The sequence below is a fragment of the Lissotriton vulgaris genome, chromosome 12, assembly GCF_964263255.1.
Source record: "Lissotriton vulgaris chromosome 12, aLisVul1.2, whole genome shotgun sequence".
Lineage (NCBI taxonomy): Eukaryota > Metazoa > Chordata > Amphibia > Caudata > Salamandridae > Lissotriton > Lissotriton vulgaris.
Genome location: NC_141700.1, coordinates 544,540,043 through 544,567,942, shown reverse-complemented (window position 1 = coordinate 544,567,942; position 27,900 = coordinate 544,540,043).

Sequence of the window (27,900 nt, the reverse complement as noted above, 5' to 3'; positions counted from 1 at the left end):
GACTTAATGTAAGAGATCTTAACAAACTCTAAGTATGAACAAAAATGGATAAAAAGAAGCCAACCATATGGCTCTACAAATGGAGTGAGCTGAACCTTTAGATATCAGTAACTTGCCTACAAGGGATGTTACATGGGGCCTTGTTGAGGGTCTCAAAAAAAAAAAAAAAGAGAAATAACTCCAATATCACAGAAGGGGCCAGGCTGTACTGGGAAGATATGTTTTAATTAGGGCACAATATATTTATCAGGTTACAAGTTTGCCAACGGTATTCTGATGTACAACAATAGAAAGGCCATGTCCCACCTCCGCATTCCAATTTATTCTGTACCTAGGAAGGGAGCATTGGGTATGAGAGGAGGCTTCATATCTTCATATGAAATCTTCCAAGGAGGCAGTGGGCCCTGGTAAATCGTTAGCAGTTGTTAAAATAGTTTAACTGTGTCACATTTTTATGATTAAATCTCTTTTTTATTGGCGAACCACATAACAAAGTCAGTACACAGCATGCCGCCTACAACCCAACAAGGGCTGGACGCGTTTATGTATCACATTTTAAAGTGAATGCATTTCTGATGTTTTTTAAGGGCCTTGGCCCTCGGACTGGAGAAAAGCCTGCGAGGGCTCTGCGGCCTCTTTGATTTGTTAATTTCTTTTTTTTTCTAAAACTCTTTTTATTGGAACTTATTAGAGTGACATATTACAATACAACCTTGTGCATCACATCAGATCATAAACAGGTGATTACAATTCAGCACTGGACATCCAACATATCGCCCCCCCCCCCTCTGATTTGTTCATTATTTAATTGTAGTCCTTGGGATGTTGAGCCTCTAGTAAGATTGTTCTGTTTGTAAAGCCAGAGGGGCCAGTTGAGAGCCGGAAGGCAGGAGATGCTATTTTATGTCACTGTTACTGCTGACGGCTCAGCTGACTTGAGAAAAAGAACAATTTTAGAACAGGTTCAACACCCCAATAACCAGAATAAAAGAATCCACAAAACTAAAGCGTTCTTGGAGCCCCCACATAGTTTGTTCCTCACATTAGGGCTCCACAAGGAGCCGTTGAAAAGCCCAGCTTGATGTCTGAAGGAAGTGACCCGATTATGGTCACCCAGGTCACTTGCGACCACCTCTCAGCCTTCCCTACAAATGAAGAGTCGGTCCGACAGTAGAGAATACAAACCAAAATTATTTATTAGTCACACACTCGAGTGGAGTCCAGTCTGACCAGCCTCCTTAGAATGCTTTAGGGGGACTGACTCATGTCAACATGGTAATACAAATATACATTTCCAGCAACCCTAAAGACCCACCCAGACTGGAATGTTCCAGTCTGGGAGCTGATGAACAAAGGCGGTACAGAAGGACGAGCTACCATCCTGAGACCGGGTACATGCTATCCTAGTTCCAAGGTTACTCTACCCCTGCCTGTCTTCTCTGAGAGTGGGAGCAGGGCTACCTACTGGGAAAGGCATACAAAGACAGAACGATCTATTAATTAGTGCAGTGAAAGTCAACTTCGAAAAAGGAAGAGAAACAATTGATGCTGCTTTCTGCTGAGGCAAACAGTATGGGACAGAAACTTACTTTCGATCATAGTACAAAATGGTGGCTGAATACAAAATGGTGCCGCAAATACTAACTTAACTCGCACAATGCTAGAAGGGGTGGGCTAGACGAATTCTCAGTCCAACATGTCAGACAGACATGTGTGTCACTGGGTCTTCAGTTGAACCCTTCCAAATAGAGAAGCTCAACCTTTAAATCTTATGATAACGCACGTGTTTATATCTGTATGCAGTACAAGTTTGATTTAACACCATCACTGCTGCAGCAATTCCCCTCCTGTGCTGATCCCGATTTATTCCTATTGTTCATGACGAGCTCAGCTCGTCATGAGCACACGAGAGGTGTACCTCATGACGAGCTGAGCTCGTCATGAGCATCAAAGGGGTTAAGATGTGAAAAGTATATTTATTGAACTCCAAATAGTAACATAAATTGAATAACAAAAACTGAATAACTGAACACAAAACACTGATCGTTGCTATTTAACCGGAGAAACAAGGATGTTACTTCACCATCACTGAACTGCAAGTAAGTACCCTGGTCTCAAATCACGACTACTGTGCTTGACCAAGTTGTGTGATCCATGGCCCATCATTTACTTCACTATGTATCATTTTCTTTATACCTCCAGTTTGAGAGCACATTGAAGTAATTTCATACAGCATCTGTGCTCCTCAAAAACTTCACTTGAAAATGGTTAGTATAAAACAATGATATTCAAAGTATGGCCCGAGGGCCGTATGGGGCCCTCCTGACCTTTACATGCAGCCCCCTGGGAAGCAGCAGAACTGGGCTGCTGTTTATTCGACTCAGCATTAACATGACATATTTTTTTTTAATCTACAGCAAATACTTATGTAAAGGTTAATTGCATTTAGGGAAAGGAAGTAAATAGGCCCTTAACTTTAGGAACACCTTAGTTTTTAATCACATCAAACGTGTAAAAATATTATAGTCTTTTAAAAATTCAAAAAGTGTATTTCATTGACCTGTACAACCATTTCACTTTAGTAAATCAAATTATGGCAGTGAATTCAAAAGTATTTTTCTTAATGTGATGGTTTTCAAACATGAATTTAGAAACGTTTATGTCACCCCCCCACTCTGACAGCAATGCCATTAGTGATTACATCCAAGCACATGAGATGGTTTTGACCAGCATGCCTCCTGAAGTCATGTATTTTGAGTTCCTCTTATATGTGATAATGAAGAAAAAGGAGGTAAATTGAAATAAAACACTTGCCCAGGATCACACAATTTGGTCAAGTGGAGAAGCTGGGATTCATTCCAGGTTTTCTGGTTTCACATTGTGCAATTGAGTTCAGCCACTAAATACATGTGCCTTGCTTCCCCAACACTGACTATACACCCCCGCTGTCATTACTGCAGCCCTCAGTCGCACCAAAGACCAAACTTTGCAGCCCCGGGGAAGATATTTGTGAGTATCCGTGGTATAAAATAATATTGCTTCACATTTATATACGTTATGTAAAAAGAGAACATGAGCACGTTTTGGCTTACTTGCTGCAACATTCTCAAGGCATGAGGGTGTTCCTGAACGTTTCTTGTTGGAATTACTTTCAGTTAATGCCACTCAAGTCAGTGATATCGTTTTGCATTTAATTGAGATGCTGGAAATATTGAAAATACTTTCTTTTACTTTCAAGTCTTTATCATATTCTATATGAGATATGTTGCTTGTTTTACATCTTCTGGTGGCTTGGCTCCCGCTCTGGCATTCAGAGTCACGCCAGACCCATTGACCAGGCTCCTCCCCAGTGTGTCTATGTACCACATCCAGAAATTGGCTGCCTCCTCTGGTCTTGGCTACAACTATAAATGCATTTGCACAAAACATTCCTAACTTGTAGACACTGACCCACAAGGCACATATAAAATGTCATTAAGCTGAATGCATCACCATTCTGGCCTACTCACCCAAACACTCTTGTTGAATCACTGGTGCTTTCCACCATCGACGACTGTAACTCTCTCTTCACTAGTATTTCCAGGACCCTTCCCAGTCTTCTTCCTCTTACATCAGTCTTCCATTCGGCAGCACATTTCGTCTATGGGACCAAGAGCAATGACGACACCTCACAAAAGCTAGTCACTCTCGGCTGGCTGCCCATTGAAGCCAAGGCCATATATAAGACGTCTTGTATCACTCATAAGGCCCTACACACATCCACTCCAAGTTACCGACTGAAAAACTCAAGCTATCTAGGGGGAACTACATTTTAACCAAATGTATCTCTCCAGTTTTCACCGCCATTGCTTAGTCTCGGCAATGACAATTGCTGTGAGATTTACTGCACAACTTCCATTTCATTAGTCTCCAACCTGAAAATTGCACCAGTCGACAACCTATTACCCAACTTGTATTACTACTGCAGCATATACTATACTCCAATGTTCATGGCTTTTTAGCATAGCGTTTTCCCTGGATAATGGAGCTTTTTACCTTAGGTAACGATCAGCTCTTCAACTCTATTATATCAACATCTTCGGATCACGAAATTGTGTCCCTTATGCAATAATCCATGATTTTTTGCAGAGCACTCTAGCATCTTTGGGTAATGTCTGCCCAATATGTAAATAAATAAATAAATAAATAGATAAATAAATTAATAAATAAATACATAAATAAACAAACAAACAAACACACTGTTCTAGGCTTAGACCAGGGCTTGGGAGGCCTTAGGTCTCAAGGGTTGGTGGGAGGCCCTGAGATCCAACCACTATTGAAGAAACAAACAAACAGGTGAGTAGGTGGGGGGGGTGGCTGGCTGACAAAGACATTAAGCGACAGGCAGATGGAGGCGCGCACAAAGAGTGGACTTCTGAGGGAGGGAGAGGCGAGGCAAACAGATGGACAGAAAGGCTGGGCTGAGGCGAGAGAGTCCGAAATGGAGGCGGGTGACGTCGAAACGTAATTAGAGTGGCTCGGATGATGGCAGACTCGATTAGTCCGATATTATGATTGGCAGCTTCTGTCACGCGCTGGCTTTCAAAGGGGAACAAAGGCCGGGGAGGGCGAGGAAGGCGCAGGGGAGACTCCCGGGGAGGGGAGCAGGGAAACAAAGGGGGTGCCAACCGGAGGGGCTCCGTGCGAAATCTGTCCGCAGAGGCAGTGACAGATTGCCTTGCTGTCGAGCACGAGGCCCTTCTGTCACCTAATACACACAAAACCTGGACTCCATAAAGGAGGACGGGACCAGGGGATGGAGGGACGAGGCCGTCTGGCGGCCGCGCACCGGCAGGGCGACCGGAGAGCGGGTGAGGGGCGAGACAGACGGGGAGAGGGGCGGCAGCGCCATAATTAGGTAATTGGTGAGTTTAGCAACGCCACCAGGGAACGCACACAGATCAGTAACAGGGATTGGGGAGGCTAATGCAGACGGACAGCGATGGGGGTGACTTCAAGGCCCACAGGCACACACACACATGCGCACCTGTAAAGGTTCAGACCCGGACCAGCCCAGAGACACACACTTACACAAACAAACACACAAGAAGTAAACACAGAAATACATCCTGCTACGTTATAAGCAGGCATGCAGATGTACAGACATATCTAGACATATACAAAAACACACACAAGCGCAAACAAACGCATGGGCACCAGTGTATGTCAATGTATGCGCATCGTCATCAGAAGCAACAACAATAATAGTAATAACTTCACAATCTGAGGAGGCCGAGGCAACACAAGACTCACTTCTTGCTCAAGGAGTGTGTCTGGTACTGTACAAGATCACACATTCACTCCAGTGGGCTGCTGCATATGAATGAAAGACGTTTATCTAAAGGATTCGAGTCAAAAGATATGTAAAGTTATATATATATCTATATATCTATATATATCCGTACCTTACAAGCCTCATCGGGATATCAGTGGGCTAGGATTACTTGTACTAATATATATATATATATATCCTTTCGCTGGCATGGTGCTCTGTTAGCTATGCATTACCTCGCGATTGAGCCTGGCCGCCATAAATCTCCACACACTTCCCCAGGGGAATTAATAGGTGCAACCTATTATTTCCCCTGGGGAAGTGTGTGGCTATACATATATATGCAGTTGAAGACTAAGTATAGTCGAAACGCGTAGGCCGTCCTGTTGCTAATGCACATGGTGTTATAAAAGAGTGAAATAATCTAAACTTACTGCTGCTGGTGCCGTGACTTCTGAACATAAGGTGGGAATCAGAAGATTCGAAGTAATATATATATATATATATATATATATATATATATATATATATATCTTCACACGCCGGTTCCTGTTTTCCCAGCCACTGCGAGCGCTCAATGTGGGTGCGTTTCCCTACGGCGGAACCTCGCCGTTCAATATAGCACACTCTTCCGATTTCACGAAAGTAATGGGCGCACACTCGCTGCCTTTCCACAATTGTTTTAATAAATTTTTACAGCTTGGAAACAAACAAACCGATCAACGCGTTTCAGTGCTCCTGGCACCTTGCTCACGATCACTTGTTTAAATTTTTTTTCCACTTTTAAAGTAACCAATGATATTGGATGTTACCTCACATCCTGTATTACTCTAGGCATTATGGTTTTTGTAGTTTTTTGTAAAAAGAGTCTGTTTTGTGAAGTTGGGTCCGTTAGTTAAGTGCTATTACCAAAGTCAGTTTATTAGGTATTCATTGCATCATGAATATTTGTTGTTTTAGATTGTTCATATCCCTCCAGTGGGATTACTTAACTAGCAGCCAGTTTGTCAGAGATCCCTTTGGGGGTCATTGCATGTTTCTATCCCTGTAGTGGGATTCATCCCAGTTTGATTTCTCCAGTCCTTCCATGCATGTGTCATGTATCACTCATCTCTCTCTGTCCTTCACCAGCTCATTGTTGATTTCTTAGACGAGGTGGATGTACAACTCCTCCGATTGGTTCAGGCCATGTGGATGTAGGGTTCTGAAGTTTAGGATGTGTCGCGATTCTTTTTTGCGCATAATTTTCTCACGATCTCCTCCACGTATGTTCTTCGGTATTGTCTCTATACCGAAGAATTTTAGTTTTTGCCAATCCGCATTGTGCTTCTGCTCCATGTGTTTTGCCACCGCATTCGCTCTATCCTTGTGTGTCGTTGCTCTGGCATGTTCCATTATTCGCTTCTTTAGCTCTCCCTTGGTGCTTCCCACATACATCAGGGGGCATGGACATACAACGCCATAGACTGTGAATTCTGTCGTGCAGGTGATTAGTTGTTTTATCTGCCATTTTTTGTTATCAGGTAGCGGTATTTCTTTGGTGGGTTTGGCAATTTGACACATTTTGCAGTTATAGCATTTTACAAAGCCTGTGGTTTTCAACCAGTCTTTCTTTTTGCTTGTGCTGCAATGGCTGTGGATCAGTTGATCTTTCAGATTTGGAGCTCTTCTGTAGGTAACCACCGGATGTGAGCCCACTATTTTTCCTACTGTGTCATCCAGATGGAGTATTTTCCAGTTTTTTCTCATTATTTTTACAAGTTCCTTACTGTTTTCTGAATAATCCATAATTAGTCGAATTGGTTCTCGTGTAGTTTTTTCTTTTTCAATTGACTTTATCAGACACTCCTGTCTTGTTTTTGCGTTTGCCTTTTGCCAGCACTTTTCGATATTTCCCCAATTATATTGACGATTTTTGAATCTTTGTTTTGCTTTGGTGCTGTGTTCCTGCCATTCGGTATCTTCACTACATATCCTCCTGATTCGGAGGAACTCTCCATAGGGTATACTGGAAATAAGAGAAGCTTGGTGGCAACTAGTTGCTTCCAATGTAGCATTGGTGGCTGTTGCTTTTCTGTGAAGTGTCGTGTGAATATGGTTTTCCTTGACATAAATACGAGTATCCAGGAAGGTGATCTCGGTGTTGCTGATTTCATAAGTAAAAGTTAATCCGGCCGTACTGGCGTTGATGATATTGAAATACTCCTGGAATTCGTCTTTGGTTCCTTCCCAAATAATCAACAGGTCGTCTATAAACCTTATCCAACACATGATCTTACTTGTGAATTTGTCAAATTCTGGCGCCCAAGCTATTTCATTTTCCCAGTACCCCATCGTGAGACAGGCATAATTGGGACTGAATGAAAAACCCATCGCGGTTCCGCTGCATTGTCTGTATATTTCTTCCCCGAACAGGAAGATGTTTTGTGATAGGCATAATTCCATCATGTCTAACAGCATTTGGTTATGATTTTTATACCCAATGTCTCTTTGTTGTAGGAAGTAATTGCAAGCTTTAAGACCCAAGTTATTTTGTATATTTGTATACAATGATACAACATCCATAGATATTAGTTGATAACTTTCTTGCCATGGGGTGTTTTCTAGTCGTCTCAACAAGTCGTTGGTGTCCTGGATATATGAGCTGAGTTCTGTTACGTGGGGTTTGAGAAAGTAATCTATGTAGTTTGAAATTGGTTCTAGCAAAGAGCCCTTTGCCGATAATATTGGTCTGCCTGGTGGTTTGTTGCGATCTTTATGCACCTTTGGAAGGAAGTATATTGTTGCTGTGATTGGGTGGCTAGTTGTAAGGTATTTTTCTTCATCACTGTCAATGAGATTATTTAATTTCCATTGTCTCAATTTTTCATCTAACTTGGTCTTGATTTCTTGAGTTGGGTTTGTTCTTAATCTTTCATAATATCTCGTGTCTTTCAATTGACGGTGTGCCTCGGTGATATATGAGCTTTTGTCCCAGATCACAATATTGCCGCCTTTATCGGCCATTTTTATCTCAATTAGATCATCATTGCAGAGGTTTTCTAACCCTTTTCGTTCTTCTTGGGTTAGATTGTCCTGATATTTGCATCCCTTGATTTTATATAGGTCCTGAATCACCGCTTCTTGGAAAGTATCCACCTTGTTACCCGGTGGTAATTGAGGATAAAATTTCGATTTTGGTTTCAAATTGCTGATGCCTGCTCCCTTTTGTGTAATTACTTGACTCAACGTTATTTCTTCCTCATTCATGGTGTCAAGGTTCAGGAGGGTAGTAAAGGCTTCTGCCTCTCTTACCCACAACCCTGGGGTATCCTGGTTTGTCATCTGGGTGCTTTTGCTGTTTTTATATTTGTTTTCCTCAAAGAATTTGGCTAGTTTGATCTTTCTCACATAAAGGTATAGATCAATCCTTGCTTGAGCGATATTCATTTTCTTTTTTGGGCAGAAATTGATGCCTCGTTTGAGAAGCTTCATTTCAGTTTCAGTGATTGTTCTTTTCGAGAGGTTTATGATTTGTAACTCGTCCATTATTTCCCCTTCTTCTGGCGCATGCTCCTTGTTTCCGTGCCTATCTTCTCGGATGATTGTTCTGTTCCGATTGCCCCTTCTTGTCTTCTTCTGTTTGTTGTCCACCGTCTGCCTCTTCCTCTTCCTCTCTGTTGATTTTGTGCGCCTCGGCTCTGTTCCCATTGCCTTTGTTGTAGCACGAGGCGCATATCCCCTAAAAAAGGCATCCTTTCTGTGTTTACTGGTGCCCCTTGTTGTTCTTCATTTCCCTCTACAGATATAAGTGAGCATGAGGATGAGGCGCTGCTTGACAAATTTGTGCTTCGTTTTTGTGGAGACATTTGTTTGATGAAGTCATATTTCCTAGAGAAGGTGAAAATACAGCCTTCCTCATAATCCACTGTGTCCCTTATGAATTTGTTGTGTTTGCGTTCTCGTACAGTTTCCTCATGTTTGGTTATTTGACTGTCCAGTTCCTCCTTGAACTTAGTCATTTCACTATTCAATTTCAGTGAGATGATTTCCTTTTCCATTTCCTTGAGTTCCTCCTGTATTTTGTTTAGACTAATTTCTATGTGTTTTACCAGAATTGCTACCAGTCCCAGGGAGGATTGAAGGATGAACTCACCCCATTCCTCCAAAAGTTCGTTTGAAGTGTCCTGATGGCTAGGCATTAGCATTATCCTTAATCCTCTTGGTATCATTTTTGCCTCCAAGTATTTCTGTAAAGCAATGAATTCCCAGGACTTGTTAATCTCTTTGCGGCTTAGTTTCTCCCACAATCTCAATTTACTTTTCACATCCGATTTGCGCGCATGAACTTTCCTACCTGTTGAATGCATAAGAGGACGGGCTCTGTCTTTCCACGTGCCACGATAAATTCAATTCAAAACACACAGCAAACTTGGAAACAAAAATGAAACAAAGGGCAGCAAAAAGAGGTGAAATGTTAACAACGATGTTTGTAAAGGGCAATGTCGAAAGAGACAAGGGTGACAAACCAACCAAAGCAGATACGCAAAAATCGGATGTGAAAAGTAAATTGAGATTGTGGGAGAAACTAAGCCGCAAAGAGATTAACAAGTCCTGGGAATTCATTGCTTTACAGAAATACTTGGAGGCAAAAATGATACCAAGAGGATTAAGGATAATGCTAATGCCTAGCCATCAGGACACTTCAAACGAACTTTTGGAGGAATGGGGTGAGTTCATCCTTCAATCCTCCCTGGGACTGGTAGCAATTCTGGTAAAACACATAGAAATTAGTCTAAACAAAATACAGGAGGAACTCAAGGAAATGGAAAAGGAAATCATCTCACTGAAATTGAATAGTGAAATGACTAAGTTCAAGGAGGAACTGGACAGTCAAATAACCAAACATGAGGAAACTGTACGAGAACGCAAACACAACAAATTCATAAGGGACACAGTGGATTATGAGGAAGGCTGTATTTTCACCTTCTCTAGGAAATATGACTTCATCAAACAAATGTCTCCACAAAAACGAAGCACAAATTTGTCAAGCAGCGCCTCATCCTCATGCTCACTTATATCTGTAGAGGGAAATGAAGAACAACAAGGGGCACCAGTAAACACAGAAAGGATGCCTTTTTTAGGGGATATGCGCCTCGTGCTACAACAAAGGCAATGGGAACAGAGCCGAGGCGCACAAAATCAACAGAGAGGAAGAGGAAGAGGCAGACGGTGGACAACAAACAGAAGAAGACAAGAAGGGGCAATCGGAACAGAACAATCATCCGAGAAGATAGGCACGGAAACAAGGAGCATGCGCCAGAAGAAGGGGAAATAATGGACGAGTTACAAATCATAAACCTCTCGAAAAGAACAATCACTGAAACTGAAATGAAGCTTCTCAAACGAGGCATCAATTTCTGCCCAAAAAAGAAAATGAATATCGCTCAAGCAAGGATTGATCTATACCTTTATGTGAGAAAGATCAAACTAGCCAAATTCTTTGAGGAAAACAAATATAAAAACAGCAAAAGCACCCAGATGACAAACCAGGATACCCCAGGGTTGTGGGTAAGAGAGGCAGAAGCCTTTACTACCCTCCTGAACCTTGACACCATGAATGAGGAAGAAATAACGTTGAGTCAAGTAATTACACAAAAGGGAGCAGGCATCAGCAATTTGAAACCAAAATCGAAATTTTATCCTCAATTACCACCGGGTATCAAGGTGGATACTTTCCAAGAAGCGGTGATTCAGGACCTATATAAAATCAAGGGATGCAAATATCAGGACAATCTAACCCAAGAAGAACGAAAAGGGTTAGAAAACCTCTGCAATGATGATCTAATTGAGATAAAAATGGCCGATAAAGGCGGCAATATTGTGATCTGGGACAAAAGCTCATATATCACCGAGGCACACCGTCAATTGAAAGACACGAGATATTATGAAAGATTAAGAACAAACCCAACTCAAGAAATCAAGACCAAGTTAGATGAAAAATTGAGACAATGGAAATTAAATAATCTCATTGACAGTGATGAAGAAAAATACCTTACAACTAGCCACCCAATCACAGCAACAATATACTTCCTTCCAAAGGTGCATAAAGATCGCAACAAACCACCAGGCAGACCAATATTATCGGCAAAGGGCTCTTTGCTAGAACCAATTTCAAACTACATAGATTACTTTCTCAAACCCCACGTAACAGAACTCAGCTCATATATCCAGGACACCAACGACTTGTTGAGACGACTAGAAAACACCCCATGGCAAGAAAGTTATCAACTAATATCTATGGATGTTGTATCATTGTATACAAATATACAAAATAACTTGGGTCTTAAAGCTTGCAATTACTTCCTACAACAAAGAGACATTGGGTATAAAAATCATAACCAAATGCTGTTAGACATGATGGAATTATGCCTATCACAAAACATCTTCCTGTTCGGGGAAGAAATATACAGACAATGCAGCGGAACCGCGATGGGTTTTTCATTCAGTCCCAATTATGCCTGTCTCACGATGGGGTACTGGGAAAATGAAATAGCTTGGGCGCCAGAATTTGACAAATTCACAAGTAAGATCATGTGTTGGATAAGGTTTATAGACGACCTGTTGATTATTTGGGAAGGAACCAAAGACGAATTCCAGGAGTATTTCAATATCATCAACGCCAGTACGGCCGGATTAACTTTTACTTATGAAATCAGCAACACCGAGATCACCTTCCTGGATACTCGTATTTATGTCAAGGAAAACCATATTCACACGACACTTCACAGAAAAGCAACAGCCACCAATGCTACATTGGAAGCAACTAGTTGCCACCAAGCTTCTCTTATTTCCAGTATACCCTATGGAGAGTTCCTCCGAATCAGGAGGATATGTAGTGAAGATACCGAATGGCAGGAACACAGCACCAAAGCAAAACAAAGATTCAAAAATCGTCAATATAATTGGGGAAATATCGAAAAGTGCTGGCAAAAGGCAAACGCAAAAACAAGACAGGAGTGTCTGATAAAGTCAATTGAAAAAGAAAAAACTACACGAGAACCAATTCGACTAATTATGGATTATTCAGAAAACAGTAAGGAACTTGTAAAAATAATGAGAAAAAACTGGAAAATACTCCATCTGGATGACACAGTAGGAAAAATAGTGGGCTCACATCCGGTGGTTACCTACAGAAGAGCTCCAAATCTGAAAGATCAACTGATCCACAGCCATTGCAGCACAAGCAAAAAGAAAGACTGGTTGAAAACCACAGGCTTTGTAAAATGCTATAACTGCAAAATGTGTCAAATTGCCAAACCCACCAAAGAAATACCGCTACCTGATAACAAAAAATGGCAGATAAAACAACTAATCACCTGCACGACAGAATTCACAGTCTATGGCGTTGTATGTCCATGCCCCCTGATGTATGTGGGAAGCACCAAGGGAGAGCTAAAGAAGCGAATAATGGAACATGCCAGAGCAACGACACACAAGGATAGAGCGAATGCGGTGGCAAAACACATGGAGCAGAAGCACAATGCGGATTGGCAAAAACTAAAATTCTTCGGTATAGAGACAATACCGAAGAACATACGTGGAGGAGATCGTGAGAAAATTATGCGCAAAAAAGAATCGCGACACATCCTAAACTTCAGAACCCTACATCCACATGGCCTGAACCAATCGGAGGAGTTGTACATCCACCTCGTCTAAGAAATCAACAATGAGCTGGTGAAGGACAGAGAGAGATGAGTGATACATGACACATGCATGGAAGGACTGGAGAAATCAAACTGGGATGAATCCCACTACAGGGATAGAAACATGCAATGACCCCCAAAGGGATCTCTGACAAACTGGCTGCTAGTTAAGTAATCCCACTGGAGGGATATGAACAATCTAAAACAACAAATATTCATGATGCAATGAATACCTAATAAACTGACTTTGGTAATAGCACTTAACTAACGGACCCAACTTCACAAAACAGACTCTTTTTACAAAAAACTACAAAAACCATAATGCCTAGAGTAATACAGGATGTGAGGTAACATCCAATATCATTGGTTACTTTAAAAGTGGAAAAAAAATGTAAACAAGTGATCGTGAGCAAGGTGCCAGGAGCACTGAAACGCGTTGATCGGTTTGTTTGTTTCCAAGCTGTAAAAATTTATTAAAACAATTGTGGAAAGGCAGCGAGTGTGCGCCCATTACTTTCGTGAAATCGGAAGAGTGTGCTATATATATATATATATATATATATATATATATATATATATATATATATATATATATATATATATATACATATTTATATATATATATTTGTTTTTTTGTTGTTGTTGCAGTTTTATATAGCGCAAACTTGTCCCAGAGTTATTGGAGCGCTTTACATGAGCACAAGTTACATTACATAAGGACACATTCATTTTTTTGGTAGGCAATGGGAGATTCAGGGATTTGCCCAGAATCACAGGATGTTGAGCTGAAGCCAAGACTCGAACGTGGTTCCCTAGCTCCAAAGTCGGAAGCTCTACCTGTCAGGTCAAATCCTCTCCCCAATATATGGGGTTTCTGAGATGTAATTTCTTTGAGTACACATAATGGAAAGTATTACTTAGCTGGGTGCACCGTCTCAGTGTGTAACGGTGTGCACCCTTGTTGGGTGCACTTACCACAAATGTGCTATGTGCACGATTACAGAAAAATACCACAAATACACATTTTGTATGAACAATAATTCCTACACAGAGTAAATGAAACGTGCTTCTTGGGTTTTGTGCAGGTAAATGTTTAGTGTTAATACTCAGCTCTGAGTACAGGATTGGTGTGGCTGATGGGCATGTATGCACCACAATTGCAGATTGGAAGCCTTTACATTGTCTTCTGGAAACAGACTCAATGGCAATAGTGCAAGCAGGCAGGAAAGAAAGTTACCTGGTCAAAAGGAGAGATTGAGGGCTAGGTTAAGAGAGGTGGCAGTGAAGAATGACGTGTGACGGATATTGTAAGGGCGCAGGTAAATGAGACTGTAAGACTTGAGTAACCTGGAAGATGACTGTAATGTTTAATGTCTGAAGTGTTATGATCTCTGTAACCCGAGGGTTAGTCTTGCTTTCTTAGGTTTGAACATCTGTGATCTGTTTAAAAGGAGGGCTCCTATGCCATTTAAGGCCTGAACTATAAGATTTCTGTAAACTCAGGTTTAAGCTCTGCTGACTTCGGTGTAACACGAGAGATAGTTCTACCTTCTGAAATTGGGTGTCCAAGTTATAAGTGTATTATATCATTTCTGTCCAAAGTCAGTTCCTTTGAAATTTGTTCTTCCTCAAGCAAATAAAAGTCCAACCCATCTGGTTTGTGAATGCTTATCTCACTCATCAGAACTTTCAGGTTGTTTTAGTACAACTTGGCCAAGAACACAGAATCATCTCTTCAGGTCGTAATTCCTCTGTATATGTTCTAGTAAGATTCTGGGTTTTTGTTGATGCGGCTGTCGCTGGGCTTGTGACATGGTAATCCACAGACTGTACAATGTCTAGGCGGCCTGGTTATAAAAATACTACAAAGATGGAAAAATCTTCATCTGTGCTTATGTCAAGTAGGTATAGCTCAAGTTTCACAACTTTAGCAATTGCATTTTTTGAACTTTTGTTTTTAGAAATTAGGAAATACTGCTGTTGCCTTCGTTATTATTAGAGTCCTCCCAGTTTGGCTTAAGGTTGCTGAACACATTCTGGTCAAAACCAAAGGTCTGGTGTCAGGCAAGATATATTATTGAGCAGTCCTCCAATATGCCTAGCTAAGAATTGTGTCAGACACGGGCAATTGTGGTAGGTCGAGGGCATGGCGATGACAGTAGGATGGCTTCCACTCCTAGGTAGGGCAGAGTGGGACGGTGCCAACTTCCCTCTTTTTACTAGTTGATCATCGAAGGAGGCTGAGGACACATAGTGTGACAAGCTTGGGCCGTGTGCAGAAACAAAGTCAGGATCTTACGTTCATGTACAGACCGTACAAGGAGGTAAGGGGACAATGAACGATATGATGGTATATAGTCAGAGTATGAGTCTAGAAACAAGGACGGACAGAAGGGAGAGGCTTGCAAAACATAGGCTGCATGAGGTAGCCGGTGGCACATGGAGAGGCAGAACAAAGGCCATATTATATGAATGAAGGACTATGAGATCAGAAAGTGTAATGAGGGTAAGAAATATGAAACAGTGGAATTTGGGTAACTTGTACGCAGTAGGGGAAGGTATGAAACATCACCACAAGTAGGGTGAGCTTAGAAAACATTTACAGACAACACATGATCACAGGAAAGAAGGAGAAACAGGCTGTTGGTAGCATAAAGCAAGTGGATAGACAGTGTGAGGTGCGTATGCGACAGGGACAGACAGTGTGAGGTGCATATGAGACACGGACAGACAGTATGAGGTACGTATGAGACACGGACAGACAGTATGAGGTGGGTATGAGACAAGGACAGACAGTGTGAGGTGCTTATGAAACATGGAGAGACTGTGTGAGGTGTGTATGAGATACAACCAAAAAAGAATTCCTTTCTGTGTGTTTCAATTTAGGTACTAGTGTATTTCATAAACAACAACATTTGTTTAGACCAATTTCATCCACAAATTCCCCATATATTGACTTAGAATCAAAACCTAAGATTATATGTAACTATATAGTTTTTTATTGTTTAAAAAAGGTTTTTCATATACTTAGTATAAGCAATTTATTAAAAACAAAATCATGTAGCTTTTTCAAAACAACATTTTACACATATTTTCCAAATTTTACCATAACTCAATACATAATTCTCAATACATAATAAAAAACAATCAATTAATACAATTAAAAATCCGTGTGTCGACGCACTTCGGTGCTTCGTTTTTTAGAACACCTACCTCAGGACAATTTTAAAAACATCTTCTTTCTAAAAACAGATACATAACATTAGTCAATTTATAGTGAGTGGGTAGATTAAAGTTTTTACTCATAAACTGTTGGAGAAAAAGGTCTTAAATATATGTTACATTTGTAACAATTTTACTTTGCGGTACCAGATTTATTCCGGGGGTTATAATGAGTATTGAACCTCCGCTTCCACTCTGTTATATCATCAGAGGATCTGTACATAAAGTGACATGGTTTTAGAATTTAATAAAGAATTGTTAGATTAAATGTTTTGTGAATGAAGGACTACGAGATCAGAAAGTGTAATGAGGCTAAGAAATATGAAACAGTGGAATTGGGGTAACTTGTACGCAGTAGGGGAAGGTATGAAACATCACCACAAGTAGGGTGAGCTTAGAAAACATTTACAGACAACACATGATCACAGGAAAGAAGGAGAAACAGCCTGTTGGTAGCCTAAAGCAAGTGGATAGACAATGTGAGGTGCCTAAGCGACAGGGACAGACAGTGTGAGGTGCATATGAGACACGGACAGACAGTATGAGGTACGTGTGAGACACGGACAGACAGTATGAGGTGGGTATGAGACAAGGACAGACAGTGTGAGGTGCATATGAAACATGGAGAGACTGTGTGAGGTGCGTATAAGACATGGAGAGACAGTGTGAGGTGTGTATGAGATACAGGCAGACGGTGTGAGGGGCATATGAGACACAGACAGAATGAGGTGCATATGAGACACGGACAGACAGTGTGAGGTGCGTATGAGACACAGACAGTGTGAGGTGCGTATGAGACAATTAAGCACCACACATAGAAGTTTCAAAATGCCATTTCAGATTGTTTATGTGCAGGAAGTGACACCTTTCTGAACATAAACAATCTTCCCCTACAACACAGGCACCCTTACACTATGGCGGAAAGGTGTCTGCATTGGCACTAGGCAGCTAAAATTAGCACCAGCGCAGAGGGAAACGGGGGGCTGCACTGTATTCTTGTAAATATGGTCAGGGCTCAAGTCATAAAAAAAGAAGTGGGGGGACGCTGTCACTGGAAGTGATGTCACAACAGGAAGTGACGTCACAACAGGTTCCGAGCTCCTCGTCCCAGAGAGGCCAAAGAGTGAAGACCAACTGTTTGGCAGGGGGGACAGCGTCCCCCGGTTAAATAAGTGGGGGGACGCTGTCCACCCGCGTGGTACCCCGACTCGAGCCCTGAATATGGTGCAGCCCTGCGTTTTGGAAGTGGGGGAGTGCTGTGTTAAGCCAAGGTGGCTAATGTCACGTTCTGCCACTTCCTCGTAAATTTGCCCCTTAGTGTGCTGTATTTATGACTAGCAGACCCTGCTCTCCTAAGTGCTTTGACTCCTTAACTTAAGATCACATTTGGGAAAAGGGTCTTTATAAGGAACAAATTATACCTAAGTTATCATCTCTCAAAAGCCAGTCTCAAGGGTTCCATAATACCTACTTGCAAATCATGTTTTTATTCGATCATGAGAATGGTTATTGTCGGTTTTTGGAAAGAGTCCAGTTCTCAAGGAAATAATCCCCTCAATTGGCTACAAATGATGAGCGCAGGTCCTGCCTGAGAGAAAAAGATACAGGGGCATATTATCAAGGACAGGCGATACATTATCGCCGCTTTTATCGTGAGGAAAGTGCCGATAAAGCGGAGATAATGGCCTTGATAATATGCTCTATGAATTCCAATCGAAGCCTATGTTAGATGTGTTCACATCTAACATGGGCTTCGATTGGAATTCATAGAACATATTATCAAGGCCATTATCGGCGCTTTATCGGCAGTTTCCTGCTGATAAAAGCGGCGATAATGTATCGCCTGTCCTTGATAATATGCCCCACAGTTCTTACTAAGGTGTTACTATCGTAGAACATATTAGAAATTTGTTTGAATACATTGTTTTTTACTTGTGTTTAACTGCATTTCTCTTTACTTTTAATTCCTCTGGATTCGGTGATGCTATTTACAAGACTATGTAATCTGTTACACAGGGCGCCCTAACTCACATTTTTCATATAAGATGTTAAGCGATGAGCTAAGTGTAGCCCTTACTACCGTTTTTATGGTTCCATACTTCTTTCATAATTCGACCACCTTTTAGCTTGCTGCATTATTTAACAAGACTTTATTGTTAGTCTTTTCTTGTTGATTTCTATTTCTCTTACTTTTTGGAAAAACTTTATAGAGCATTGCTTTTAATAGCAAAATGTTTCATATTTCAACATGGGCTCCTCCCTGTTGAGTATTTACTTAATTTTTTTAATTTATAGAACCTTACTTTTATTAGCAAAATGTTCTACATTTCGCTGCTGAGAGTTTGCAGACGAACAGATTATGGCGAGCCTATGAACACAAGGTGCAACGTCACTGGAGAACTGCTACCACATGCCCTACACGATGCTACAGAGCAGATAAAACGTTTTATTTTCTGTCCTGTTTTGCTAATTTGTGAATCTAAGCAGTGCGCGCGTGCTGGTATTGATTTGAAGGGGAGACGTCAGAACGTCGGGTCCAGGAGATGACAAGTTATGTGTGTAAACAGAAAAAACAGTGTTTGCGCCTTTAGAACGGCGTGACTGCCTGCCACGGGGGAGCACAGGCACGAGGCAGCTGAGGGGAAAGATGGCGGCGCTTCATAGTGCACCAGAGAGAGACAGGCCTTGGCAGGAGCAGGGGGTGACATATTGCGCAGGCCCTCTGGGGACCCGAATCAGTCTGTTCTTACAGGGAGAGCAGACGGCTTTAACCCGTGGAGCGCCGGAGTGGCAGGAGGCACCGTATCCCTCGCCTTGGCACATACTATGAAGACGAGGAAATAGTATTTTCTGCATGCTGGGAGCAGGAGACCTCTGCGCACCGGTCTATCTTGTGTGGGTCCCACAAAGGAAAGGGGTCATGGGAATTCACTCATCGATGTATGTCATTTAAAAAAAAAAAACAAATCCACCTGGTGCAGAAACCTTGTCCTGTACAAGCATAAGCTTTCCCGCCCAAACCAGGCCATCCTTTTGTTGGACTAAGTCTACATGTGTTTCAAGGGCTGAAAAGTCTTGCAGCATCGTTTTCCATGTCCCCCTGTCTTTCCTCATCTGGGACAAATATTCCTGCCACAAGTTTAAATGCGTTACTGCATCAGATCTGGTGCACAAGCATGTTTCCACTACTAAGTGGAATTTGGAGTTGATATATTCTTATCACAAATAATACTTTTGTACACCTAAGTGAGACTGAGTTCATAAAACGTCTAAGAATAAAATACAATTGCTTGATATGAAAAAAATGGGGCTTCTTTTACAGACCGCCATTTCTGCATTCTTCCTTCTGTGAGGGGAAGATGTGGGCACTGGGCACAACAACCGCAGATATGAAGAATCTATTAATTCATAGACCTTGCATTATAATCAACTATTCTCAACGTACTGATTAGCTTGTTGACTGCAAGATTTCATGGTTCTTCAATTACCCCACCTAAAGTAGCTTCCTCCAAGCAGGGCCGTCTTTTGGTATGGCCGCCCTGGGTGCATGGAGCTGTGTGCAAAAGGTTATGCAGCGCCTTTCTCATCTTGCTCCAACCTTGCCTGTGTCTTGTGTGATCCTTTCTCTGTAAGATTTGCCATTTCAAAGTAGTTCATCGTTATCTACTGTAGGTCATGATTTTAACACCCTATTGCCCCCTTCCTTGCCCTCACTTCATGCTCTCACCGCCTCTTAAACACACCAACACACCCATCAGCGTGAGGCAGCTAAGCTTTGGGATCTTTTGGTGAGCTGGGGAAGTTCCAGAGATGTTTGTGTTCAGGGGCCAGTCCCTGCTCAACCAGGTACTGACCAGTGAACACAAAGCAGCCCCCTGCTGCCTCATTTTATTCACGAGCATCAGCCAGGGCGCCAAGTTTCCCTATCCTAGCAAGGACCTGCTCTGCCTCCAAGGATGATTCACACCAAACCAGATATTTGTTGAGTTTCTTTTTCACCCTCGTGTCTGCAAATGGAATCTGTAGGACAGGGATCTCACAAGCTAAAAGTTTCTCCAGTGCTTTCTTTATTTAAAGAAAACAATTAAAAGAAGTGTAGGATCTAACGTTTTTACTAGGGAGACCACAACAGCACTGTGAATACAAGGCTGCTTAGGTTTCACTGGATGTCTGTCAGTACAACGCGATCATTTTGATTGCAGTACTTTACATCGCAGATTTTACAACGCAAGTCGTTACAACGACTTGCGTTGTAAGGCGCGGATTGAGGAATATTATAATTTTATATTCCAACACCAGTCCACGTAACAGTAGGGAAGGTGTTGGAATATAAACTTACAATATTCCTTAACCAACAGTGCCATCCAGCACAAGTCGTAGTAACGACTTGCGTTGTAATGGTAGCGTGGTAAAGGTCGTGCGGTGTAAACACCGCGTTGTAAACAACGTTTACCCTTTCACTGCACCCCATGCCTTTTTCTTCCACTATCTGACACGTCCTGTCTTTTCATCTCACCCTTAAAGGTTCTTTTTCATCTCTACTTTCTCCTTTGTTTTTCTGTCTTTATCTTCCTCCAACTTACTGTCTTCTCTGCCTTTTTCTCTCCCATCTGAATTAACATTTGATAAAGAAAAGTAATTCCTAGTTTCCAAACCTGAGGGCCCGATTTAAATCTTGGCGGGCAGCCTGTTTCACCACCAGGATGACAGAGTGAATTGCTCAATCGCATTGACGGAGGTGCCTCCTGCCAAATTCTGAAGTGTCCTCCGGTGCCGTGGACATTTCTTGAATTGGCAGGAAACACAATCACTGCGATACCTCTCAATGCATAGTAAGTTTGATGGACGGCTCTGCCAACATGACGGAGCAGTACGGCAAACGTACACTGTTTTTTTTTTTATTTTAAAAAAACAAAATCCCAAAGCAAGATTTTCTTTTTGAAAATTAGAAAAAAAACTATGCCCACTCACCATGGGAGCTTTCTACCATATCAAGGTGGACATTGAGTACTTTTCAATGCCCCTTACTGCCAGATTTTTCCTAGTGGTGATGGGCACTTACAATCAGCTGTATATCCGCCCATCTAAATTAGGTGGGCAGACATACAGCCAAACCTCTGTCAGCCCTTACTCTGTCGAGCAGAGGGATATGATCAAGGGCCAATGGAGTAGTCATTGCACTCGTCAAACCTGGGGAGTGGAGTTGTCCTAATGGCTAGGGTGGTCGACCTCGAATCTGGGGAACCGGTTCAAGTTTCGGCAATGACACTGAACATCCTGTGATTATGGGCAAATCACTTAATCTCCCTGTGCCTAACAAAAATGAATGTGTCCTCATGTAGCACAACTGATGCTATGTAAAGCGATCTGATTCCCGATACCTTCGGGTCAAGTTTGCGCTATATAAAACTCTGTAAAAAAGAAAAAAAAACTGTTGACCACCCGATTTTAAAACAGGCAGAGAATAATGTTGGCAGGGATGGAACTCCATAGCTGTTGTGAAAGGATTCCCTCTCAGCCAACATTTCCATCAGGCCCTGAGTGTTGGAAATCAACCACCTGCAACCACCAGCACAAATTAAGCACTGACTATGTATATACATATCTCTAGAGCCGAGTGGCTAATCTGTCCAAGTTCTATTTATATCATCACAGTATATGTCACTATGTCTTTACCTTGCTGGGACATACCAATCTAAGGGACCTGCTATTTCTATCATTTCTAGTACAGACTCTTCCCATAAACACATTTCTTGCTAAAGGATCTTTGCATTACTCTCTTTATGCTCCGTCAGCACTTTCCCCTTCATCACACCTTATTTTTTGTCAAGGCACTGGAGGAAGATAATCAGCTTGCCATCAAAGCCGCAGCTTCATTGGGAATCTGGGTGACTTTGGTTGCAATATTCCTCACTACTGCAGAACCAGGACGTGCAACTGATTTCCACATTTTTGCTGGCTCCAACCAACCCGTATTAGCTGTGTCCTATGCTGATTTCTCAGTGTGAAATATTCAGCAGGCCACTGGTTGCAGGCGAATCACTTACACATTCTTTGTACTGTGGAGGTTCTTTTAAGAGTTGTAGGAAGTATTGAGGACTCCTCTTGAATTGTTGAAGGTACCTTGCTAGTCACGACCAGCATGGGAGCTTAACTACGTGAGTGCTGCCATTGAACTGCATCCTGTGAGCCAAGGCATTATTCTCTTCTTTAACCCCTTCACTGCGGCGGCTATTCCGCCGCAGTGTTAAGGGGGCGGGACAGCCGCGCAGCGGGCGCATGCTGGTGACGGAACCGCTCCGTCACCAGGCGCGGTTGCGCTGTGCTCATGACGGAGCGGTTCCGTCACGGCCCCGCCCGCTCAATAGAACGTTCAGCGCAGGCGCGGAATTCGCGCCGTGCAGGCGTTCCGAGCGGGCCGTGACGGAACCGCTCCGTCATCAGCACAGCGCGACCGCGGCTGATGACGGAGTGGTTCCGTCACCAGCAGGGGAGGGGTTAATGCTAAATGCCGAGCAAGACCCCCTGGGCTCTGCTCTCCCAGCACACAGCTCCACCTCAGCTCTGACTGCTAGTGCCCCTGCCTCCTGTGCAGCAGAGCATGGTTTGAGTCCCCAGGACTCTCCTTTCTGCCTTCCTCCACTTGCCTTCTATCTTCTGGCATCTCGCTTCACTTTTGCCTTCTCTCATTTTTATTTCAGTTTATTGTGCCTTTTTTGTGCCCTTGGAGCTCTCCCCTTCTTTTTTTCCCGCTTCCCGCCTCTGCTGCCCCGGCGGCCCCTCCCGCTCCCTCCGTTCAGCTCTTCCCGCCCTCCCCTACCGCTACTTAATGGCAGCCACGCACAGCGGGTGCGCCGCTGGCGCCCCGAAGGCAGGCCAAACACAAGCCTGTCTGCGCCTGTCTGTGACCCACCCACGACCTGCCAGGAACTCTGGTCCTCCAACCCGCTAGTGCTACGCGTCAGCAACACTCCACCCACTCAACCCCAGAAGAAACAACAACTGCCAGCTGTCAACACTGAACACCACCCAAGGCCAGTTGTCCTGCCGGCACTGCAGATGCACCTGCACCCACCTCCGGATGCCCACCGCCAGAACCAACTCACCAGATGCCAGCACACCCAAAACCCTGAGCTGCATCTTCCTCAACTCCCGCTCCATGCACAGACACACAGTAGAAATCTGGGACCTCCTCAACACCCTCTCACCCGATGTCGTCTTCCTCACAGAAACCTGGACCAATACCAGCCCCGCACCTGACATCACAACCGCCGTCATCGATGGATATAAGATCCAGAGGAAAGACCGCCCCAACCACCCTGGAGCCGGATTCACCATTGTACACAAAAACTACTTCTGACTCGCCACATCCAGCACAAACGACTCCACGTCCCCCATGGATGCATTCCAGATCCAGAACAACCCCAGAATCATTCTACGCGGCACCCTCGCCTACAGACCTCCCAGGCCGCGCACCACATTCACCACCTCCATCGCAGACCTCATCGCAACCAATGCAATCGCATCCACAGACTACGGATTCCTCGTAGACCTGAACTTCCATCTCAACAACCCCAGCGACCCCAATTCCACCGCCCTCCTGGACAACCTTGCCACCATCGGACTGAGACAGCTTTTCACCACCCCCACCCACAAGGCAGGGCATACCCTCAACCCCATCTTCACTGGAGGACAAAACATTTGCTTCAGCCACACCACGCAACCTACCTGGATGGACCCCCACTGCGTCCACTTCTCCTTCTTCAAGCCCACTGCACAAAAGCCCACACCTCGCCCCCTGCACAGGAACTGGAGTAAGATCACAGAGGAGCACCTCAACTCCACCCTCAACTGCACTCCTGCAGTAGTGTGGCTCACTGGTTAGAGGCGGCAGACCCGAGAGCAGAGGACGGCCCGGGACCAGGGTTCGATTCCCGGCGCGGCAGGTTTCTGGACCAGGGTCAGCGGACTCGATAATTCTCTCGCCTCAGAGCCCACTCTGATCAGCGATCACACTCGGCAACTCTGGGCATTAGCTTGCCTCATCTTCACTAACGGCCCCACCAGACCGCCGGGGATGCCTGGTCTCACCCTGGAGATACCCATTAAGGGACCATCTCTCAGGGAAGCCAGGAAGGGTTTCGCAGCGGTCGAAGCGCCTTGGGACCCTACGGGTAAGTAGTGCGCTATATAAATGCCTATACATTTACATTTACATTCCTGCCCCACCCCAATTAACGCCAACTCCGTGGCCAACGCACTCCACAGATGGATCAACGACTGCACAGACACTCTCCCCCCCTCCGGAACCACCTGGTTCAGTGCTGACCTCTGAGAATCCAAGCGCACATGCTGATGACTCGAGAAAGCTTGGAGGACAGCAAAACCCCTGAAGCACACTCCAACTACAAGACTGCCATGACAGAACACCACCAACTCATCAGAACCATGATGGAGAACATCATCCAGAACAGAATACTCACCAACTTCTGCAACTCTAAGGAACTCTTCAGCACATACAAGAATTCACCAACCCCCCCAGTGAATCCTCCGACATCCCTCCCTCCCAGGACCTCTGCAACAAACTAGCTCTTACTTCCATCATAAGATCAGAACTCTGTACAGCAACTTCAACGAGCAGAACCTTGACACCAACCCTACACGTCCAACCTGCAATGCAACCCAGCCTACCATCACTGCCTGGAGCCCTGTCACCACAGAATACACTGCCAAGACCATTAGAAGTATACACTCAGGAGTCCAATGACCCATGCCTGCCCCACATCTTCCACAGAGCCGCCTCTACAATCACACTCGAACTACGACGTACCACTGTGGAAAATTAATACGGTTTTGGTAAACATTATCTGCGCCATCTTGCCTTTTCCCCCGATGCCACACTTTTTGTTGTGCACACCCGCCATTTTAGGTGCCTTGACCAGAACCACCCTCTGCACGCCTCTGACCCACAGCTCGGCTCCTCGCCCTCACAAGCACCCCCCCCCCACACACTGGTCACCCCGCTCTCTCATGCTTGGGTCATAAACCCCTCCTCAGCCCAGCTCTGCCTCGGAATCCCATCCTGTTCCCAGCGCGACACCTCCCTTCATTCCTTTCATGGTCCCGGGTCCTTTGATACAACCCCCTTTTCCTGTGTGCCCATTTGTCTTCCTCGTTCCCAGCCCACCACCTGGCCCTGCGGATACTGTTTATTGCCCCGTACAGTAGGAAGCTTCTCCCTCCATCAAAAGACCCTCGAGCTGATCAAAAGCCCCCCACCCTATGAGATCCGATCAATCCCACACATTCCGTGAATCGGCGGAATGTCCAGCTGTGCGATAATCATCACCTGTTGTGACCGGGGTGGGGACTTCAACTGTAAATGTGTGTGGGAACGGGCCTGAAGGGGAGATTTCGAGGATGTCCTTTCATACAACAAAGTGTTGCAAGAATGTGTTATGTGCAATAAAGATCATAAACCTGTGTATAAGAGGCCAGGCCTCGGAGATGCGGTTAGAGCACCTCGTGACGATACTTGCTGTCCGAACTGATGTGTTTCTCCTCCGGAGAGAATAAACCCTTGTTTCCTGCCTTCCAGTCTCCAGCGCCTTCCTCTTCATTGATTAATATTTTGTGGGTGATAAGAGGCGACACCGCCGGGCAACACAAAAGGGTCTTTGGTCATTGGTTGTCTAGCCACCCTTTTACAATAGGCGTCCCAAGCGTGGGGCCCATCAGCGACTCGTGGATCCAGTGGGAGAAGTCCTGACGACAGAGTGAACGACTGCAATGATCGGGAGTGCACCTGCCCAATAGACCCTCGTCTGGCAGCCGATCATCCGAACTTCACTGGTTCCGAACAGACCTCTCTCGAGTGATCTACGGTCCTGACTGGGAACCATCAGGAGTGCCGCGAGGAATACGAAGAAAAGAGGACGATCGGACGCTGGATTCGGAAGACAAGAAACTGTCCATATGGTCCGGGTAATGTCGTGTAAACACGACGAATTACGAAATGATTGTTTGATTGTTTGAAAAATACTAGTATTACTCTTTGTTGATTTGTTTGGAGATTCGCTGTCTGCAAACGGAGAAACAACCGGCTCTCTCTTTGCAAGCAGTGAAGGATAGGTAACGCACCCGTCGTACCTATCTTTCTCCCCCACCGATTGCCCTCTCCCCCACTGATTAATTGATTGAACCCGAACTGCTGTTCGCGGATTATTTTCTGGAGATTCTCTGTCTGCAAACAGGAAAGAACAGGTTCCCTCTTTGCAGATAGTGAAAGGGTAGGTAACGCAGACCTTTTTGCGGGCCTATTTATTCTCCCCCACTGATTATTTTATTGACCAAAGATTGACTGTTCGATATTGGTTCATGAGGTATTCACTGCCTGCAAACAACGTAGAATAGAAATATTCTGTCTAGTCTTTGCACGCAGTGATAAGATAGGTAGTGCTGACTATTATCCCCATTGCGATCCATCATGCCTGTCTTCTCCCCACTGATTGGTAGCTGGTTCAACCCGGACCGTTTATTAGAGGTGGACCATCTAGCTCCGCTGGAAGGCACCCCTAATAAAGACATGTTCACAAAGTATGGATTAATTACCATAGCCTATAGTAAGCTGTGGCACAAGTATACCAAAGCAAATCAAGAGAAACAGTGGCCACTGATAGGATCCTTCGATTTTGATAAAATAGAAACGTTAGAAATAGCCCTTCATAGTAGTAAGACAACGCCTATTATGCTCAACAGTCTCGGTATGTGGCGCAAAGAAGCAATGCAACGAAAGAAAAGAGACGAAGTCAGAGTAGGTAAGGAAACGCGACAGACAACCTTCCAAGCACCTGGTAAGCCAGAGGAAGGGATAGCGGCGACACGGTTCCAAGGATTAGACACAGGAAGGGAACAGTGTAAAGGGATGTACCGACAGGACAACCCCAAGACACAACGACCCGAAAGTAATCCCCCGACACTACGCACAGGACGAACAGACTTAGGGCAAAACCAATGTGCTTTTTGTAAAAATTCCGGGCACTGGAAAGCCCAATGCCCGACTCTACTGAACACGGGTAAGAGCAGAGGACCGACAGAAATAACAGGCCGGCAGAAAGGGAAAAGGCGTGAGACAAAGACGAATCAGACTAACACGGACAGGCCGGATAAAACCACCACGTTTGATTACGCCCGATGGCACAGATTTCGCCAGACCGATTTTAGCGACATGTTTGAGTTCTCATAGATCGAACAACGCTAAGACGGGAAACCCAGTCAAGCTCTAAGTTACCCGATAATGAACCCCGTACTACCGCTACTGTTCACGATCACAAAAAGCCACCCTTTCGGATAACATACAGGAACAACACACAGAGTAGTTTCAGACAGATTAGTATACATTCCATTAATGAACTCAAACTTCGAGTGCAATGGGACTGATTACTCTCTGTTTGCCCCCACCCTGTGAACAAAAGCAATTACAGGCCTGCATAGACAACCCCCCATGCAGGAAATCTGTCCTTGTGGACACCCCACCCCCCATTACCCAGGCATAAATCCCTACCCCCACTGTAATGAGGTTCTCGTACTAAAAGGATTCAAGGAAGCCAAGTCTCTGTTATATTATTTAAGATTTAATTCCAGTAAAGTAACACCGTATTAATAGGAGCAATACGTCACATA